This window comes from Ochotona curzoniae, unplaced genomic scaffold (assembly GCF_017591425.1).
Source record: "Ochotona curzoniae isolate NIBS_2020 unplaced genomic scaffold, NIBS_Ocur_1.0 contig_1482, whole genome shotgun sequence".
Taxonomy (NCBI): Eukaryota; Metazoa; Chordata; class Mammalia; order Lagomorpha; family Ochotonidae; genus Ochotona; species Ochotona curzoniae.
In genome coordinates, this window is record NW_024465100.1 from 7735922 (window position 1) to 7757572 (window position 21651).

The following is a 21651-nucleotide window of genomic DNA, read 5'->3' on the forward strand; positions in this document are numbered from 1 at the left end:
GTGCGCATCAAATAATGATCCACTTGGAAGCCCCCGAGAGGCTCCACTTTAGTGCTAGAATGAGCTGAAAAAGTTATTCATTAAGATAAATCAAGCCTAGTTCAAATAAGGAACAATCATTGTGTTATTTTTATTCCTAATTAGTTGCAGAGTAAAAACTAATTAATCAATACTTGGATAGTGAGAATTACAATATTAACATTAATAATAAATGCTTTAGCTGGTTCTTTTACAATTAAGACACGAAATACTCTGCATGCATTAACCCCTTTAATCCTATGTGGTGGCTATGATGATAGTCCCCACTTTAAAGATAAATGAAAAGTCAGACCTTAGAAAGGTTTGCACATGCGATGTCAGACAGCCAGTAACAGAGACAAGTCATAGATACAAGTGTCTTTAACAGAACCAAATCTCTTCTATACTGTGCTCTCCTCAACTGGATGGGTTGTAAAACACCAGTGAGGCTATAGACATTTCTGTTGTAGCTTAGCTGCTGCCCGAAGGTGCTTTCACATATGCCACATCAGAGACAACCTGTGACAGAGCGCCGTTGAATAGCCAAAGACAATGTCCCAGGCACCTTCCTCCATAAACTCTCTTTCCCACGTGAAGTGAGAAGGGTGAACCCTACAACTTCTTCTTTCTTAGGGGAAGTATACAGGCATTCAGTAGACATTTTGCAACTGTGTTCATATTGCAGAATGTGCTTTTCTTCATAGTAATCTGCATTCACGTTGCCTTGAAAGAGATCAAGAATGATAAAGGTTATAAAGTACAAGCTTTTGGTTATGTCTCTTAGTCTTTCCTTCCCTTTGTATCTGAGCCAACCCTAATGCTGTTACATGCATCACAGTAAGGAAAATGTGCTAGGACCTGTGACTAAGAAGGGGTGTCAGAACCTCTGTGAGTTGAATGCAGCAGAGTGGCCTCATGTAGCATGCTGAGCGGACACCAAGCAGGGTGACAACATCTGGGCCCAGTAAATGGGCTTTCTCTGTGTCTCAGAGGCCAGGTGAGGATAATGGTGATATCTGTACACCAGCCTGGCCGGGCACAGGGTGAGGAAGGCATGTGCCCAGGAAGAATTGGCAACTAAGAAAGGAGATTGGTTTTGTATGGGACGATGAGCAATCCCCCAAGTAATTTTATGAAGGGATGAATGAAAGGAGATTTCTCATAATTTAAAAGGTGTGTTACAAATATGGAAAAGCAAGATGCTAGAATAAACCCTGTGGTTTTGGATTAGAACTGGAGTGAGTACTCAGGACTAATAGGAAAGTGGATCTAAAGTTTGCCTGCCCCCCTCCCCCCCCCAAAAAAGGAAATCAAGCATATGAGGAGTCTTCAAAAAGTTAATGGAAATGAGAATTATGAAAACATGATGCATTTATTTTAAAAAGTTTTCACACCAAAATAAATAGCACCAAATGCCACTCTTTGCAAACATATGGAAGTGTCCTCATGTATGCATGCCTCTCTGGGCTTACCTGCTGAAGTGACCTGAGGAGGCGAGTCACAGAGTCAAGGCACTGCATTCGATACAAACCAGCCTCCATTTAAAAACCTGCATGGCATAGTCTAGCTAAGCATTTCAGAGGACAATTCTATACATTGTGGCAGATGGCGGCAGAGGATGAATGGCTAGGAGAGAGGCAGTTCATTTGCAACTCAACGTGCATATAATCACTAGAAAAAGTCAGAATGCTTATATTGTTACATACAGACACATATAATGCATATATTCTTGTGTACACACATATATTATATTTATTGTTTTCTCAAGAAAGTTAGTGGAGAAATCCCAGAGTTACCCACGTTGTTCAAATTTAAATCAAAACATGTAAATAGATAACTGCAAAGTGTCTCAATTTCCAATTGACAGATGTTTATTTCTATTCTAGAAACATCCCAGTGCCTTAGGAATTTTGGATTCGACATTCTATACTGAGAAATGATTACTTAAAGGCTGATGTATCTTCAGTTTTCGTTTTCAGACTTTTTGGAAAACTACAATTCCCTTAGTGTTTCTCTTTAAAGTTATAAATATAGTAAGAGCTTTCAGAAATACAGCCATTCACAGTGTAGATACAGAAAACCAGTGGTATCTGTACCCATTGTCTAATGTGGCCTTTTTTATTCCAAAGGGGGGAGGGGCAATACATGAGGCCAGGTAATTTAATCTGCAATGTAAAATATAATCAGATACTTATTATGTTTTCTAACCTTTATGTTGTTGATTAATAACTGCATATTTCCCTCTACATTTCATTGTTTTTAAAAGGAGAATAATGTGTTTTATTCCCAAATGGAACTGAAATGCAGAATACTAATTTCCCCAAAGGTGCAGGCTAGTTGTAGTTCCCCCCACCATATTTAACCTGTAAGTGGCTTTCTCTGGCATTAATCACGTAGTTGCATGTATCTATATTTATAATTTTAACGGATACTTCATAAATATGGAATCAGGCTATTATCTTGATAATGTGCCACTTTCCTATAAATACAGAGATAGGATAATTACCATGAGAACTATTTGATAAAATTCAAAAATAGATAAATAATGAATAAATCTTCCATTCAGTCATTAAAATTCAGAAAACAAAACAAAATATATTTAGCCATTATCCTTTTGATGAATTTGGCTCCGTGCCTTCCAACCACTACCAATTTCAGCTGGCAAATATGGAACCTTTTATGAATCATGCCCAGTGTGTGATGAACTGAACTGGAGACACTAGTCAATAATAGCCCATTAGCATTATCCAAATGAAGAAGTAAATTAAGCATGAAAAAATTTTAAGGAACATAAAAATTTAGCATGTGAAATATGAAAATCTAGAAAATTTTACATGAAGTTCATCATGTGCTTTAGTTTTAGTTATGCATTGAAAGTGAGACAAGATTATCAATGCACATCACTTGCTATAAATTATTAGATAAGTATTGCAGGAAAGTAACATGTCTTTCTGTGATGACTTATTCTTACGGCTAGGCTGCTGAAAAGCTGGTACATTCTTGGGCGGTGTATGTACCAGAGGATCCAGTTGATGTAGATCCATCCCAACATCTAGTCTATAGAAGGTGAATAAGTCATTGCACTAGCAACTCATTCTAGAAATATTTCATATGGACTCCCATTTATCCAGCATATTTCTCAGTACATATTCCTCCCACCTCCTATGGGCTAAGGGATTTTGCTCAGTCTTACAAGGCAGTAATGAAGGAGAAACTGCTTCTGTTGTGTTAAGATGTCAAGTTTGTGGGACTTGGTAACACAACAGTAGAAACCTAAGACACACAACACACACCTCACACTTTTACCTTGCATTGTTTTTATTCCATGTCATAAATTATTTGTTATGCATAATTTGTGATTTTCAATCATGTGAACTGAAACATATTTTAAAAACTACATTCCAAAAGAAATCCTAAAAGTTCATTCATTGGTCTAGACTAAGGTTATTTTTTATCCAATATATTGATATTTAGAGTGAGAGAAACTTCAACCTTCTAAATGAAATCTGGTGTATATTATTGGATAAGATTAAGAGCTATTACTGATTATAATAAATGGAAGAATTTCTTTTTTAGCAGTATGATGTCATTTGAAAGAAAGTCTCATGTGATTTGAAATACTTTAAAGGACTAACATTTACATAAAAGACTCAATTTTTTTAAAATTTTCTATTTGTTGGCATCAATGGAATAGAAGGGGAAGAAGGAATAAAAAATGAAAATAAGTTTGAAAAGTATTTCAACAAAAGATATAAAACCTGAATGGCTTTAAAAATGCTAAATGAATCAAAATAACGTTTTTTCACCAAACAAAAGAAAAAAATATTAGGCACAGATTTTTTTTTTGTAATAATCAGTTATACGAAGTGGTCAAGGAGCAAAAATTTAAGTCTAAACAAGCACTATATTATGTTCTATAAGAAATAAGAATAATCCTAGTGTTATTTGCTAACAATTTTGACATAAGAAAAATTTACAAGCCTAATTGAAACACAAATGAAAAAATAATATAAAAATATTAGCAAGTTAAACATAGCAAAGAATAGACAAGTAATTTGGCTTGTTAAAATTCACTTAAAAAGTTATATAATAATCTCAAAATATGCAGGGAAATGTTAGATAAGGTTCTGTAGCTCTTCGTTATTAGTATTTAAATATTTGCAACCTAGAGAACAAAAAGGAATTTCTTAACTTGAGGAAGAATGGCCACAGAAAAGATAGAGTAGTTTTAGATTTCATCACAAAAGGGTGAAATCATTTAATTGGTGCTTAAACTTAGATGCAAACCTTCTTGATTTCTTCAGCTCTATTTTTGTAGGACTGGAGTTCGAGAAAATACAGTGTGAGAAGAGCATTAAGTACATCAGCAAAAGAAAGAGTCATAAAGCTGTCTTTATGCAGAAATATGATTTTTGCATTTAGAAATCCAAGAGAGAAAAAAAGATTCATAAGAATCAATAGGAACTTAGCTTGTGGTATTTTACCATTTAATACCTAATTCTGCACATCAGCCACCAGTCATCAGAAAATGTCATTTTTAAAAACAGACACCACTTTTAAGAGCTTAACAAACAAAATACCCTTTAGAATCAGTCCAACAGAAGTATAGTTTTAAAATATGATCTCCAAAATGATCTGCAATTTTCCATCACCAGGCAGGGTCTGTCATCTTTTTTTCTGAATCTGGGCTCTGTCACAGCTTGCCCGACTCAATGTAGCAGAGGTAATAATGTATCCATTTCCAGACACCTGTATAAAGAAAGTGGTGTTCCCACTTCCTGTTAGGATGCTGGCTCTCAGAGTTCAATCTACTTTGCTATGAGGAGACCCCAGCCAGCTCCATGAGGAGAGGCCACCCAGAGAAGACCTCAAATGACACAATGAAAGACGTTAGGCTCTCTCCTGGTTGCTTACCCCTTCCCTGTCATTCTCACCCCATTCCAGCTTGCTGAAATGGCAGAAGAGTAGGTGAGTCAGGCAAGCGCTCAGCTTTCCCAAACCCTCACAATACAAAGCATAACAGGTAGCAGTATGGCTTTTGTCGCCTTTAAGTCAGTCATTTAGAGAATAAGCTGTCACGACAACAGATAAACAGAGTGGTGTGGGGAAAAGCTAACATTTTACAGCGCATCATTTGAAAAGACAGAGAAATAGATTTTATTCAATGCCATCAAAATCCCAATGCTTTTGTTGTTGTTGTTGTTTTTATTTGTTCTTATTAGTGACAGTCCTGAAGAACGAGGTGGAGTTTTTTCAGATATAAAAGATGTTGGACATTATGCTAGGCCAGTGTGTCAGATGCATCTGAGTTTATAAATGGCTTAGAAGCAGAACCACACTAAAGAAACATTGACACCCCGGAATACTACTCAGCCTTAAAAAGAATGAAGTTTTATAATTTGCAGCAAAATGGTCCCATTTGCAGCAAAATACCAGGAAGTGAAGATACACTGCAGTACACATCTCTCCTCCAGAAGAGAAGAAGGATGCCCAGTGACAACAGGAATCTAGACTTCCTACCTTTGCCGTGATACACTTAAAAAGCAGAATGTTGGACCTGTGACTATTGCTGGGGCACAGTAGTATTGTAATAAATGAGCAAAGCCAGTGGCATGGGGGGAAGTGGGGAGGGAGGGGGGAGCAGTACAGGGCGCAATCCCTACACCTTTAAAACCATATCATGGAAGACAATTTAAAAAACTATTAACAAATAATATTTTTGAATACAATCTCTATCACACTGCAGATGTACTGAGCAACAATGGCATTTTCAGTCAGTGTTGCCAGGCAATTGATTATTCATAATGGAAAATGAATGAAAGTGAAAATATGCCTGACCTCATATACAGTCATCAATTCCAGGTAGAGCACTTAAATATGAGAGATAAAACTATAAACTTTTGCCAGAAGCTGCAATATAACTTCTTTACCACAGGCTGTTAATAAAAATTTTCCAATGCATTAAGAATTCCTATAAAATTTATAAAAAAGACAACCCTATAAAAATGGGCAAAAATGACATGTTAGAAACTCACAAGCACCATAAAAATCATAAAAATATCTTTAAAAACTTTTTAACTTGAAAGGCAGAGTTACAGAGATTCAGAGATGGAAAATACCCCATTGCCCCAGTGACTACGATAGTCAGATTTTGGTCATGCTAAATCCAGGAACCCTAAATTCCATCTGTGTCTCCCACGTTACTGGCAGTGGCCAAGTATGTAGGTCATATTTTTCTGCTCCCAAGGTATGTTAGCAGAAGCAGGATTGGAAGCAGAGCACCTAGAACTCCACCTGGCACTGTGTTGTGGGATGCCAGCGTCATGACAAGTGACTAAGCATTATGTCACAATACCAACTCGCCCAAATCTAAAAGGAATTAGTGTGCATCAGGTATACCTCAATATACAGTAAGTGAAAAGTGAGAACTATACAACCGTATGATTAATCTTGCGGACTGATTTCAAATCACAATCAGAAACTATTTCTCACCTACCATGTTAGGCAACAAGTAAAAAGTCCAGTAAATTAAAATTTTGGCAAGACATGAAGCAACCATGACAGCCAAACACTCCTGGTAAGAGTAAAAATTAGCATAATTTTGGAGAATGATTTAGTGTTAAGTTAAAGATGGTAATTCTGCTGCAGTTGTAATCTGTTCCCCCCAAAATCTATGAAAAATAGGCACTGAGAGTCCTGTACAATAATGTTTTAGCATTATGTGACATAATAATTTGGAAACAATTTACCACCAGAAAGATCACTAAGTATATCGTAGAACTAAAAAAGAAAAGTAGGGGGAAGGGCAGGACTATGATAGACCATAGGCCCTACGAGATTAAGTACTTAAAACTGGAGATCATATGGAATAATTTTGTCCACACAGTTGTTTGGTATACGATTCATTCTTTCTTTATTCTGTTCAAGATAGTCTGCAAATATTTTTAAATTCATAGATCAGATGTTGATTCCCTAATCCATTTACAGACCTGCAGATATGTGGGTTCATTCTTGCCAAGTTAGAGTACTGAATATTTATTTCAAAGTATGAGTGTTAGTTTTGTATGGACGCTGGATCAGAATTTCAAGGAGTATGTTCTGTGTTTTAGAGAGAGTTCAGAGGTAGACATTCTGAGCTTAACCAAAGCAGACCTGCTAAACTCTATTTCTATTTCAAATGTAACCTTCCACACTGGGAGCAGGGAAAAATGTCCAACTTTTGAATAAAGGTGACTTTTGTTAATCTATAAGGGAGAGTTAAGATTAAGGCAATGTAAGAAGGTTTCAAAGATCAAAATCTTAGCATTAATTCTCAACTCTGAGACTGATTGTCACTGAAAAATTTCAATTAATGAAACCAAGCTTGTGATCAAAATGCCATTTATTGAGCTTGACGAGTCGTGTTTGCTGACTGACTTTGGATTACTTTTGTCTGGGACACAGTAGTCCATGATCATGTAATTGTCGTCTTGAGCTTTCTTGTCTTTTTATTTAATCACAGTAGCACATTAAAAATATTAACCAGGGATACATTCTTGCTTCCTCTCTAATGCAACAAGATGCAGAATTAGCTGAGGTGAGAAGTCACCAACTGGGATGAAATTGACAGAAATGATCTAAAATATTGGAAAGTGATAGTTAAATCTATTTGTAGATGCCCTACATACCTTAAGGAATTGCCATTTGGTTCCTTTAGAAATGCTAAGGATGGGGCTTGGCGCAATAACCTAGCAGTGAAAGTCCTCCACTTGATCGTGCCGGGATCCCGTATGGGCACCGGTTCTAATCCCAGCAGCCCCACTTCCCATCCAGTTTCCTGCCTGTGGCCTGGGAACGCAGTCGAGGACAGCCCAAAGCCTTGGGACCCTGCGCCTGCGTGGGAGACCCAGAAGAGGCTCCTGGCTCTGGGCTCCTGGCTTCAGATTAGCTCAGCCCCAGCCCTTGTGGCCGCTTGGGGAGTGAAACAATGGATGGAAGATCTTCCTTGCTGTTTCTCTTCCTCTCTCTGTATATCTGATTTTCCAATAAAAATAACTAAATCTTTTTAAAAAATGCTAAGGATGAAAATGTTCACAACATCGTGGGCTTGAGCAGCAAGCTTCTGTGCCAGCTACGTTTCCTCTTCATTCTGCACCTTAGTTTGTAGAGCTTTGTGCTGGAGAAGGGAACAAACGATACTTATCCAGGAAAACATTTTGTGCAGGTCACTCATGAAATCCCTCCCTGGCCATCTCCTGGACTACTGTGTTCTGCATGTGAATTTCTACAGATTGAATTTGCTACTTTTTGCTTATTTATAACTTCCTTTGGTAATGTTGTCTTCTTGTGTCTTACTCTAGTAAAGAAATGTTAATTCAGTAGGTCATTATTTTAACTGCATACTGGTCATCCTAGCTCCATGTGACAACATGTGACATTGGCTTTTGCAGCAGCTTTCCATTCAATTTTGAATTATTTTACCCAGCTCCCTAAATGATTTGACAGGTTAAACTGTTCTGATCCATTTGCAACATTCTCGAGTCTGAGAAAAAAAATGCCTTCAATTAAACTAATAACAAGGGACCAGTTCAATTAAAATATTGCAGAAAAAATAAAAGAAAGACGTGCATGAAGCAGTTGTCCAGACTTCTCTGAGTACTGGTGCTGTTTTCCATAGATACAACTTTCAGCTTCCACTTTTGCTATTAAAGATACCCGAGGCCTTATCAAGTATCATGCTCTGACATTAAAAAAATTTTTAAGTCGATCTATGGGCCAAGTTCCAGCAATAATAGCAACAAAAATTTACCTTGCTAAGATCTTGTAAATGTGAGATTTGAGGATTAGGAATGGCCATGTTTTAATAAATTGCTTGACTGGGTGCTAGCTGCCCCCTGTTCAGAGGCTGTAGAATCAAAAGAATTCCACACAAAGCTGTAGGTTCCTGTAAAATACAACACAGTCTGAGGCAACATGATGAACTGCAGCCAAATGAAAGCTTGTCATTTACACCACCGTAAAACGAGCACACGAAAAGCACAGTTATTAGCTATTGAAATATGGTTGTATGGGAAGGCAGGATCACGGAGGAGTATGATCAGCATATTTCTCAACTGAGATGCTTTTTAGGACCATGTAAATCCTCAGGCCAATTGTTACAAATGCCATCTTTCACAGATTTTTTTTTTCTGCTTTTAACAAGAAGCAAAAATTGGGTTTTTAAAACTTACAATAATGGGGAGATAAGTAGATAAATGATAATTGTCCTACAGTCTAAAATTTCTTCCCTAAATTACTCACGCACGTATAGAACTTCAGAGTTACCGTTTTCTCTGAATGTGAAATTCACATTGTGGGAACACATGCATTCACTCACACGGATTCTGATGAGTCAAACCCAGGCGATCATAAGGCCAGATTTCAATGCGGTGTCACAGTGAAGCTTAACCAGTGATGCCCAGCAGTTATGGCATCCTGAAAAATCAGATCTTCCGTTTTACCCAATTGAATCAATCATTTGTGTAGCAAAGGTTATTTATACATTTCTCTATTTTCTTTACAAATACACTGAATCCTAATATCCACTGCTTCATTTCTAGAAAAAGTTAGGAGTTTGGTGGTATATTTTCATGATTATTGAAAACTATGACCTGATCTGCTGTGAGGATATAAAGGAATTTGCAGATTGCTTTTTCAGCCTTATTTCTCTTCTTCTTTTCAAAAGGAGAGAAAGAGAGGTTTGTTCCATGCAGGGGTTCACTCCCTAACTGCCCACAGTAGCACAGTTGCTGAGTCTGAAGCCAGGGTCTTCTCTCAGTCTAGAATCCCAGTCAAAACTGAACCAGCTCAAATCTTGGCCAGAAAAGAAAAAGAGAGAGAGAGAGAGATCAGCAATGCAGTTAGTTATGCTTTCCACACTGGTGAGCGTGTCTACCTGGAATCCTTACAAATTACCTTAGAAAAAGGTTATTTGCACCACCATAAAACTCTGCTTCACCTCTCTTACCTGGCAGGATGGCAGAAGCCACTGCTGCATCCTCCAAGAAGAGGCCGTATAGGGCACTCCTTAGCACTTGGCAAGCGTGGCGGCAGGGATGAGCCCTTCCTCCCACGAGGCTGGAAAAGTGTTTGTAACAAAAGGACTGATAAGTTCAGGGAAAATATGTTTTGTGAAAAAGTGGTTCATGTTTTTCCAAACAAAAGTAGTATTTATTATCTAATAACATTCTTTAGGATTTTTAAAAAAATCTTCTGTATTAAATGGTTATCATTTCACTTGGAGTTTTGACGAAGCTGAGGACAAACTTTAGGCTTCGGTGGAGCAAGATGAAATTAGAGGGTGAGTAAATACAGTCAGTAACTCAGAGGGTCTTTGTTTGTCTTTGCTTTTGAGAAATCTATTGCTGAAGAGAGAAATCAACCATTCTAAGTTGTAATGTTAGTCTTAGCAAGAAGATATGCTAGCAGGAGATACTAGCAAATTGGTATATGAATTGTGTTATTGGTGGAAGATGCATTTTAATTTATTTCATCAATGCTTCTCATAAAAAAAATACTCTACGCTTTAGAAGTAGCCCACCATTGTTTTTAACCATGTTTCTCTGCAGTGTATCAGTGTCATTGAGATTTTCACAATGATCTGCAATTATCTGAATAAACCTTTCAAAGTTCCCATTCTCTATCTATACTCATTAAAAATCTTCATTGAAAAAAATCACATTCCTGTTAGATTTACCAGATTTCTATTACCAATAAAGAATCAAGTTATTTACTTAATAGCAGACTCTTAAAACACCAGAAATGGTCATTTGGTGTCACTCTCTTCTAATCCTCAACATTATTAGCCTAGGAAAACATAGATACAGAGTTATCATTTTGAGGAGGAATTTTTTTTTTGCCAGTGTAGCCTTCACCTTGGTGTGATAATGGCTTTGTTAAATGAAAGAGCTGGCATATTGTAGGGGGTGGCAAAAATTCAAAAGAGGAGCAGTTAAAGTGGAAATATTAAATTCATCCTTTGACAGATTTTCCTAGCGCAAGGATGAGAGGGCGACTTGAGAGGCATAGCCGGAGCGCTCCAATGAGGCTTCGGATGGTCTTGTTTGGTCTGTATTGAGCTAATTACCTGGATATCTGCCAAAAAGCCCCTTTACCTTGTGCTATGAAGAGTCTAATGTTGGATAATATCTAATTTTTAATGCTAAGAAGTGGCATTTGATGTTGTTCCTAGTATCTGGCAGAAAGCAAGGGACAGGAGGTCAGACACAGTTTCCTGGGAAGTGCTCTTAAACCGCTTCCGATACAGCAGGGAAGGGGAACAAAGAGAAACCCTGTAGCCACCATTTCCTTATCCTTCATAAGAATAAAGAAAAAGGGAAAGATTTAACATAACCTGCTCAGCAGGAAACTCAACTTTACAGTTTCAGAACAGCATAATTTGGGTATTTTGTATTAGTCTATCATATCCGAGTATTTCAAAAATAAAACAGAACAGCTTTTAATGCAATCTGTGTTTACTAATAGGAGCTAATAAAATCTCATAATATTATTTTGTATTGCACTAATGGGTATTGCATTATAGGATATTAGTTAAATCACCCATTATTTCTGTATTTGATGTGGTACTTGCAGTGGAAGCATGCATAGCATAGTAAGATGTGACAGGAGGAAGTGAGGTACAGAAGAAAAGGAGCTTTTAGCATAGGTTGATATTTTGGGAAGAAAAGAGAAAAAGGAGCAAAAAGAAAAACAAAAATTCCACCAGGGCTTCTGGTTATAGAGAACTTAATCCTTGTGCAAGCGCAGGAGAGCTCCCAGGAGATTTGAGGACCTTTGCAGGAAGCTCGCGGCTCATGGCGTTATGATTGACGAGAACACTGTACTCTAAACAGGACCCGCCTCAAGCATCCCCATGAGCCCTGTGTCTCATCAAACCTGTCCGTGCTAAGAGGGTGCCAGGGCCAACACTTGATGCTTAACAAGGGGTGGGATGAGGAATTGCATTCTGCGCTATGACCTGGCGCTGTTATGGTACGTCGCCTCCTGTTTGTAATGTTTTTTAAGTCTCACAGCCTACCAGTGCCAAATCAGGCACTATGACTCATGAGAGAATACAGTGAGTGAACAGGAGAGAGGTCCAACACTGGATGCAAACACCACACATTCCTGCTCACCGAAGGCAGTCTGAATCCTGACACCAAGAACAGGAGGCCTTTCCTACTTCAGGTGTCTTCCATGTGATGGAGACTACGGGTTTAAGTGAGCGGGGCAGTGCTCCCAGTGTGCAGAGAGCAGGGATCTTGAAAGAAGTCAGTTTCATTTGACTGCAAGGTAGCCTCTTCTACCTGTGTGATCCTGAGGAGTCATTTAGGTCTTCCACCACTGGCTGGGAGGGTTGGAGTTGATGGTGCACAGAAGAAGGCAGGATAATGGATCCTAAAAAATAAAATTGATTATATAGGAAGCATCAATTCAGGTGCTGTATGGCACGATGTCTGATGTTAGCACACAGTAACTGGAACTAGAGTTTTAAGTTGCTGTAAGGAGAGGGCTCAAAGTCGGCAAATACGTGGCAGTGACAGGGAGATAGAAATGCTGACAACCCTGCTTTGATGAGCATGCCTTGTATATCTTATAGGAATTAGAGTGTCACATTGTACCCCAGAGACATATGCCCTTATTTGTGGTGACCCATCCCAATTTTTTTTAAATGTCTCAAAAATGGAAATGCCAGCTACTCTCCTTGATCATTATTTATTATATATATGTAAGTATCATGCTACACACTGCAAGTATAAACTTGAAGACAAGAAGGGGGTGGGTGTTTCCATGCGTTGGTTAGGAGCCCATGCTCGTCCTGCAGCCTGCCATTGACACGCACCCTGGAGGGCAGCAGTGGTGGCTTGTGGAGCTGTGTCTCTGCCGCTCTTGTGGGAGATCCAGATCTAACTTCTCCCTGGCCCATTTTGCAGGCAATTGTGAAGGGAACCAGCATATAGGGGGCTTTTGCCTGTCTCTTTTTGTCTTACATATAAATAAGGTAGAATTTATATCACTTGGTTTTCCTGCTGAAAATATATAATTTCCATGAATGTAATGGATGAAATAAGCCACAACAGTAATATTTTTATTCATACCACAAGCATAATAAATTTTCATTAAATCAAACTAGCAAATAATACTTTGAGAGGCACAACAATAATGGCCTGATTGACCTTATCTTTTTATTTTCCTGGAATAGTCTTGTTTATACCTGTTACGGCAGTAAGGTCATTCATTTTGCTATCTTTTCCTACAAAAAATTTCCTGGCTAGGAACATTTGATCTCTCAGTTAATGCTGCTTAGGATTCCAACCTTCTGCATCGAAGTGCCTTGGTTTGACTCTTGACTCCAGCCCCTGGTTAGGCTTCTGCTGTTCTGGAGCCTGGGGAACAGTGGTGCTGCCTCAGTAATTGGGATTCTGTCATGCACGTGGTAGGCCTGGATTGATTTCTTGGCTCGTGGCTTCAGCCCAGCCCAGCCGGCTCAGATCATTGCTGTTAGATAGGAGGGTGTTTCCTTCCTCCTGCTTTCCCTGGCTAACTTGTCCTCTCCCTTCCTTCCTCCTTTTCCCCTCCCTTTCTCTCTCTCTCTCTCTCTCTCTCTCCCCCCCCCCCCACTTCCTCCCTTGCCCTTCCCACTGCTGCAGCTTCTCCTCAACCCTCACTCTGCCTTTCAAGTAAATACAATGGTTTATGGTCAAACCAGAAAAACATCATGCGACGTGATGCTGAGTTGGCACCTTTTGCTTGCAATGGCAGATACTTTCATTTTGGAAGCTATGTTATGGTTTCTGAAATTTTGCAGTTATATAAAATGTAAAAATGCTACATTGGTGTAATGACAATGCATGATTTTTTTTTCCTATTAGTGAAAAATAAACTTAAATTACTTTTTCATATGTTATGAGATTCTGTTCCTTAGGTATTACGCTGCTTTATATATCCTCAAGTATTCTATGAAACTGCCTAATTTTTTATAAAGACTTATTTATTTCTATTGCAAAGTTATATATAGAAAGAGAGGAGGAGAGGCAGAGAGAAATATCTTCCACCTGATGATTCACTCTCTAAGTGACTATAATGACCAGTGCAATGCCAATCCAGAGCCAGGAGCCAGGACCTCTTCTGGGTCTCCCATGTGGGTGAAGGGTCCCAGGACTTTGGGCTGTCCTTGAATGCTTTCCAGGGCCACAAGCAGAAAGCTGGATGGGAAGTGGGGCCACTGGGATTAGAACAGGTGCCCATATGGGATCCCGGCACAATCAAGGTGAAGACTTTCACTACTAGGCCACGGTGCTGGGCCCTAATTTTTTTTACAGTCTTAGCAACAAAGTATGTAAGCAAAACTTTGACTTTATTCCAAACTCGTACATGGAAGTGGCATCTTTAATATGTGTTTCTCTTCTTGTGACTGAGGTAGAAAAATTTTGCATTTGTTTGGAACTTATTTTGTATTTTTATGTGATTTTTATTTTTCTCAATTTTTATACATTTTTATATATTAAGAATATTAGCCTCTCATTTGTGACATTTATGGCAGATGGTCTTTCCTGGTTTATTTGCCTTTTCCATTTATTTATGGTGATCTTAGCCATCTAAGAGAATGTATTTTAAGATTTATTGATGTTCGATTATAGTACAAGTAGAATGTCGTAATTTGAAAGCCTTCCCTAATCAGATTCACCTCCTTTTCCTACTTACATGTGTGGTTTAATGTTGTTGTTTGTACATTTCTCATGCATGTATAGACTATTTTATGCACGATGTGAAGCCTGAATCTAATTTAATTTTATGGAAATCACTGTCCAGTTATCATAGCATTACTTATTAAAATTATTCCAAATGAGCCCGTATTTTAACCTAGAACTAGATATACAAAAGGAGTCAACTTTGTTATCAATAGTTTCTTGATGCCTGCTGCTATTGTCGTATTAATATTCCAAAACACAGTTGTTATTATATAACATTTACCCTATTCCAAATAACAACACCAAACCCATCAATATGTGACAATTTTAAAATTAACTATAAAGTTTAAGCTTCCTGCTGCTTCTTGCAATATGGCATACAGGTATTCTGGAAAAAAAAAACACCCAATTTAAAACATGTAGAAATTCTGGATAGGATTCAATAAACACTGCTGATGGTGCATTGCTAGGCTTAAAATAAATCAGCTAAATCCACTGGGACCAAAATAGAGAACTGAAACCCAGTTGGGAAACAGAGTGCGAAACAGAAATGCAAGCCTTTGTCAGTATGAGGGAATCAAAAGTCAGAGTCCTTGGCCCATGCACGACTGGGAAAATGGGGCACTAATCCACAGACGAGCCTTGTTCAGTGCCACTAGATCCTTATGAAAGATGGACTTTTTAATGACCCCTCCTGTACCTTTCTTGGGCACCCTAATCCCACTTCTTCCAGCATGTCATAGATTAATGCTTGTGTTGACTATGATGTTCCAAAAGATTTGTACAACTCTGAAAAGAAAAATCAGCCAAATTTTCAAATTTTCTAGGATTAGTTTTTAAATTGTGATGAACTCATTTATCAGATAACCACCACCTCACCATCAACAAGGATGTGCCTCTCCAGCCTGTGGTTGAGAAAAAAGCCAGTGCAGATACACTTTTGCAATTTGAAAACACATGGAAAACTAAAGAAACACATCCCAGTGTGGGGATATCTCCCTGTATAGTTTAATGATGAAGGTGTTCAGTGGAATGGTAAATGAGAAACTCAGTGTTCAACTAGGAAAGTAAGGAACAAAACTAAAGTGTGAGGAAGGCTTAAAAGTTTAATAGTCATGAAGACCAGAAGTCCAACAGCAGGTGCTGGCAAGTGTGGCTTCTTCTAAGGCCTCTGTCCTGGGACTGCAGGTGTCTTCACCTGGTCACTCCTCTGTCACATCTAGTGTCCGGTCCTCCTCATAGACACGAGCACCTGGAATCCAGACCTTTCCATCACACTGCCCACACTGTGTGGTGCTTGAGATGCTTCGGTTTCATACATATGAAACTCAGGTGCTTAATCTTTCATTCCCAGCCCTAGTTCAGCGTTAAGAGCTGAATCTATCCTACTCACATCTGTTGAAGTCATAACCTCCACAGCCTCACAGCATGCAACAGTGGATTTGGACCACCTACTCATATGATTCCACCTGACCTTAAGTCTTTGGTGGACTGGTAGGAAGTCACAGGTTTGATTGGAATGGATTTAGGAAAATAACATGAAATAAAATGAAGTCATAGTGAAGATGGCTTTTTAAAAATCATTTGTCTTAAAGAGAAGCAGAGAAAAGATGGTGGTGGCTGAGGGGGAACATGGTGGTCAGGAGGAAGTCTCATTTTTAAGATGGAAGGGCGGTAGAGTGTGCACACATGTATTGTGTGTGTGTTTGTGTGTAAAAGATTCCATAGAGAAGGAGACATTAATAATGTAGGTGAGATTGCTAGAGCACTGTACTCAGCTATGTGAATGACAATACCATCTGCTACAGAAAGCATCTTTATTTTTAAGCATGTTTTATTTATCTTAGTTATTTGTTAGAATCAGAGTCGGACAAAAGTGTAGACACACAGATTCACTCTCCAAGTCCTTTGCCATCATTGGGTGGGCTGGGACTGAAAGCAGAAGCTGAGACGTCAAGCCAGCTCTCTCCTGGGTGGCAGGGGTGCAAACTGCCTGAGCCAGCACCTGTTACCTCCAAGGATGTATGCATGAGCAGGAAGCGGAAGGTCAGGCATGAAAGCAGAGCTTGAGCTGAAGCATTCGTGTATGGGATGAAGGTGTCTCAGGCAACAGCTGGACCCCCAGGCCAAAGGTCTGCCCTCAGTGTGTGTGTAGACAGAATGGAACAAAAGATCATAACAGGTCAGGTAATTCTATTTATGTAACATTTATGTGTTAACATTTCTACATATTTATATGAATGCATCACATATTTACTTACATATTTATAAAACACTTCACTATTAAGTCTGGCTTAATGACTCACTGTTTTTCTGCCAGTGTTTTCTCCTCTTCTGGAAGCCGTTTCTTCATGTCCAATGGGTGTGGTTGGGTGGCTGAGCTGCCCAGTTACCAGAGAGGTGACTCAGTGACTCACGGTGGTTTATAGAAATGGGCCTGGTGCCATCGTGTTATTCAAGCTGGAGTCTTAACTGACTTCCACAAGGTGTTCAAGTATGAGTTGAGCTAAGATACTTCTTTTCTCTTTGATCACAATTTTATAAAATTATAAACTTGATACTTCCTGTTGTGTAGATAAGGTCTTCTAGAAAATAAAACCCATGAAAGATAAAACCGAAAGAAGAGGCAGAGAATACAATTATGCTCTTACTGATGCTGTCCACAGTTCTGGTTGTTCCAGAAAATTCTTTCTACAAAACACTTCTCAGTAATCCCAACTCTGAGTCTTGATTCAAGTCAAAATAAAGTAGTCAGGGTATTCCAGAACCTGTCAAGCTGATATAAATTACAGTTCTGAAACTTTTTATATCCTGAAATTTGCTCCTATACTCACATTGTGTCACTCCTGCCTGCAGTCTGCCTGACTTTTGCATTTCTTAGGCCTGATATCCTATGATTGATTCATCAGTGCATTTTCTAACCTCACCTATCAATGTATTGTCCTAAATCAGACCCATTTTCACTAGCAACTCTGCCATCCTAGTCCAAGTCATTCTCATTTCTCACTCTGTGGAATGATATTTCCTTACTCTTTTTGGTTTTTTTTTCCCTAGGTTTTTCTCATTATAGAGTTGTCCACATACCCAGCCAAAAATGTTTCCTCTACAATGTATGGGCCTGTGATCTCTTTAACCAGAAGTTACTACTCTTCCATTAGAAACCCCTAAGGCATATCATTGCTTTGCCTACAGTTACTTAGAACTTCTTATGACAATTACATTTGAGATCTGTTCTAGTCAATGAAATTTTATTGGCAATATGTTTTTATATATTTGCATTTTCAAGAAGCACGTATTATAGCATGTTATAAATTAAAATACCTTGCATTTTTGATTTAGGTAAGAAAATCTTATGATAAACTCTACTGCTTTTTAAGTTATTTGATACATTTGGGGATTAGTGATAATGAGTGATGAAATGATAATTTATGCTTCATGGCATCATGGTTTCTATTTTCCGTTCCATTCCCCTTTTCAACCTTGAGATTCATAAAAGAGTAGTAATAAAAGAATGTGAAAATATGGCATTTCAGGGAACATAGATATGATTATTCTTGGACTGCAATTTTTGTTCTGTAGAAAAATATCATCATGACCTCCTCAATTCAAGATAGCCTTCATGAGCAACACCTCGTCCATTGGTATCTCCACATAATTGACACAGCAACTGCTGTGCTTCCTTTATAAATATTGTCTCATGTTTGAAATTTATTTGCTCAAATAAAAGCTTTTGCTGTGAGGCATATAGGTTAATTATACCTATTCACCAAAAAAAAAAAATTATTTCAGATTTGCTGCTAAAAATTTCTGGGCTTAGTTGCAAAATTAACAGAAAATACTATTTACCATTCATAGCTTAAGGGATGACAGAGACAACGGCAGTTGACTCCTCAGTACTCTTCTACATGCATCTACTGGTAGCTCTTTTATTAACACATTAAGTCAAATAGACCAACATGAAACCACAGATTCCAGCAGCGTTGCGATTGAGTAAAACTGTCCCTCCAACTTTCCCATTAATACAAAACATCAGAAGATGTCAACTGGAATAAACCCTAATCTGTGATCATTCATGCTAAAAAAAAGTTTTACAGATGGTGGATATAAATAATAAGATTTACTGTACTACCAGCCCATAGTAAGAAACTGCCATTGCATGGTAAAGCTAATAGCTTGCCCCCACTAAATAAATATAAACAAAGTGACATCAAACTGATAAGGCCATATGATTCACTGTGTAGTTCAAATACCAAACGTTGAACTCTCAAATTTGAAATTTACAAGTTGGAAAAATTTACAGTTTTGTTTGTTTGGCCATAAAATATTATTTACCATGGGATTACCATCTTTGGGTGCATTTTTATTGAGATAATGAAAGCTCTGCATAAGTAACCTAGGGTAGACTGTGGTCTTTTCAAACTAACTTTTCTTGCTGCCAAATAAATCTCTTTTAAATATGTTCTCTCTGAGGCACTCATGACATCCATTGGCCAACTGGATCTGGGGTTATGCCTGGAAAGTTTCCACATTGCACATGGTTGTCAATTCGAATTGTGTATCAACTACCCATCATATTTGGCACATCTGTACTTAACATTGGCATTAATTTTACCCTATTGTTCTAATTGCAGTACTTTGATGTAATGACACCATTCAATTCACAGATGGTACTGGTGGGGGGTTTTCCCAAAAAAAAAATATATAATGTAATTTTAATTTGGAATGTGAGAATGCCAAAAATAAGAGCTCCACTGATTAAGTTATCTGAGCCTGCTAAGCAGTTGAACATTTGAACTAGGCAACATTTTGAACTAGTAAATAAATAGGAAATATTGAGAAAGAGAACAGCAGGTTTAAATACTAACCTACTGCAAGTGTTTGGTTTTATGAGTATAGTCTATGGAGTTCATAAGACTTATCTGTTCATGATCAAACTATGACATGCTTAGGATAGGCAAAATAAAATCAATTTTCAAGTGCAGTAAGAGCATTCAGCAAAATTATTTTAATATCTTAAAAATTAAGTCTTTGGTGATTTGAAAGTCCTGCAACTTGAAAGTAATCATTAAATGTAAATTATTCAATTGAAAACACATTCAAACATTACAAATTTAACATTTTACACATACACACACACATTGCCACACCTGCATAGTTCAAAAGAGTTCCTGGAGTTTCACCAACATAATTTTCTGTAACATCATGGAGTAAGGACTATCACAACCTGCACTTTGCAGAATAAAATGAGAATAACTAGGTAACTTTCCAAAGGTTACCAGACCCCATCATTGAGGGGAAAAAAAAATGAGAACCCAAAACTACATTTCTCAATTCAGTGTATTTTGTGAGACTTGCACATTCTATTGAGTAAAATATTTTTACCATTTTGCTTCAGCAGGAAATATGAGAAGACTGCGCTTCCAGTACAAAGAGAATTGGCAGGATGGGTAAGTGTTGACTGCTATGCATAGGCTTTGAAATCTAGTTTGGGGGAGCATTCAACCACGTTTCATTTTAGTAATTTGCCTAGAATAAATATGGAAGCTGTAAGAAGTCATGGAGAGAATGGGAAGCATTTGAATGCAATGAGTGAAAATCTGAGAGATGATTGGTACTACCAATCAAAAATTTGCTTTAGTAAAATGCAGAAAGCCAGGATTGCAATGCCTAAGTGGATCTTAGCATATCTGGGAATGTGTGACAAAGTGAAAGGATGGTTGACTTGTTGACTTTTGGGAAGGGGATAAACTTGAATGGGGGCGAAGGGCATGCAATCTACAGTATGACATGTAAGAAACACCTGAAAATGGTTGCAAGTCGTGAGATCTCTGATCTTCTACTAGGATCACAATGTCCCCACAGTGACGGGAGGGGTGGAGTAGACAAGCTGTTGCCTGATACCAAAGGGTCTGTTTCTATCTGGGATATTTCTTATCTTCGGCATCACAAACAGTGATTTTCTGTTGTGTACTCTCCCTACTATCCATGGCTTCAGTTGCATGGTGATGTCAGAAATGTTGAGCAATTTGCTTCTGTAAATATTGATGGCATTGGAAGTTCATTTTGTTACCTCAGGGATAAGTAGGAGCTACCATTTCAAGTAACCCTGTAAGTAACCAATCCCAGGAGGGACCTCATTGTTAGTGAACATTAGAGGATTATTTCTGAGTATATGTGAGTCTGTGAAGGTCTAGCCTGTGTAACTGCATGAGAAATTCAAGGGTGGACAGAAAACCTTTCCATCAGCGTGTACTAAAAGCAGAAGGTTGCCTTCTACTTTTCTGTAGCTATCACAAACTGCATTGTTTTTGGAAAACTTGTTTTAGATACATGACAGTCTTAGATCAGTGATGCCTCCCTAGGACTCTCTCTCCTCTCAAGACTCGCAGCTCTAGCCCTTAAAGATCGCCAACTTTCATTACTAATGGTGAAGGGTGTATGAACACTGTAGAACAGGCTGGCTTCGGGGGCTGCAGACAGATGCTAAGTCACTCCAACTCATCTGGAACAATTGTGTGCAGCTCTGCTCACCCTCTTCTGAAACCCTCCTCCTATTTGCATAACGGATAGCCATTTCTGTGTAACTTTTAACGTTTTTAATACATAAATTTGAAAGGAGAAGAGAGAAAAGGACTGAGGGATGTCAGGTGGGAGAGAGAGAGAAAGAGAAAGAAAGAAAGAGAGAGAGGTTTACATCCGCTGATTCACTCTCTCAATGCCCCTATCTGCCAGAGCTGGCCAGGCCAAAACCAGAAACTGTGAACACTGGGTTTTTCACATAAGCGTGTCCCACTGCCTCCTTGGGCACACGCTGTCAGGAAACTGGAACTGGGAGCACCACCAAGTCTTGAACCCATGTAGGCAGGTGTTCCAAATGATGTTTTAATTGCTTTGTGTTTCCTTTTTTGGCAAAACTAGTAGCTTT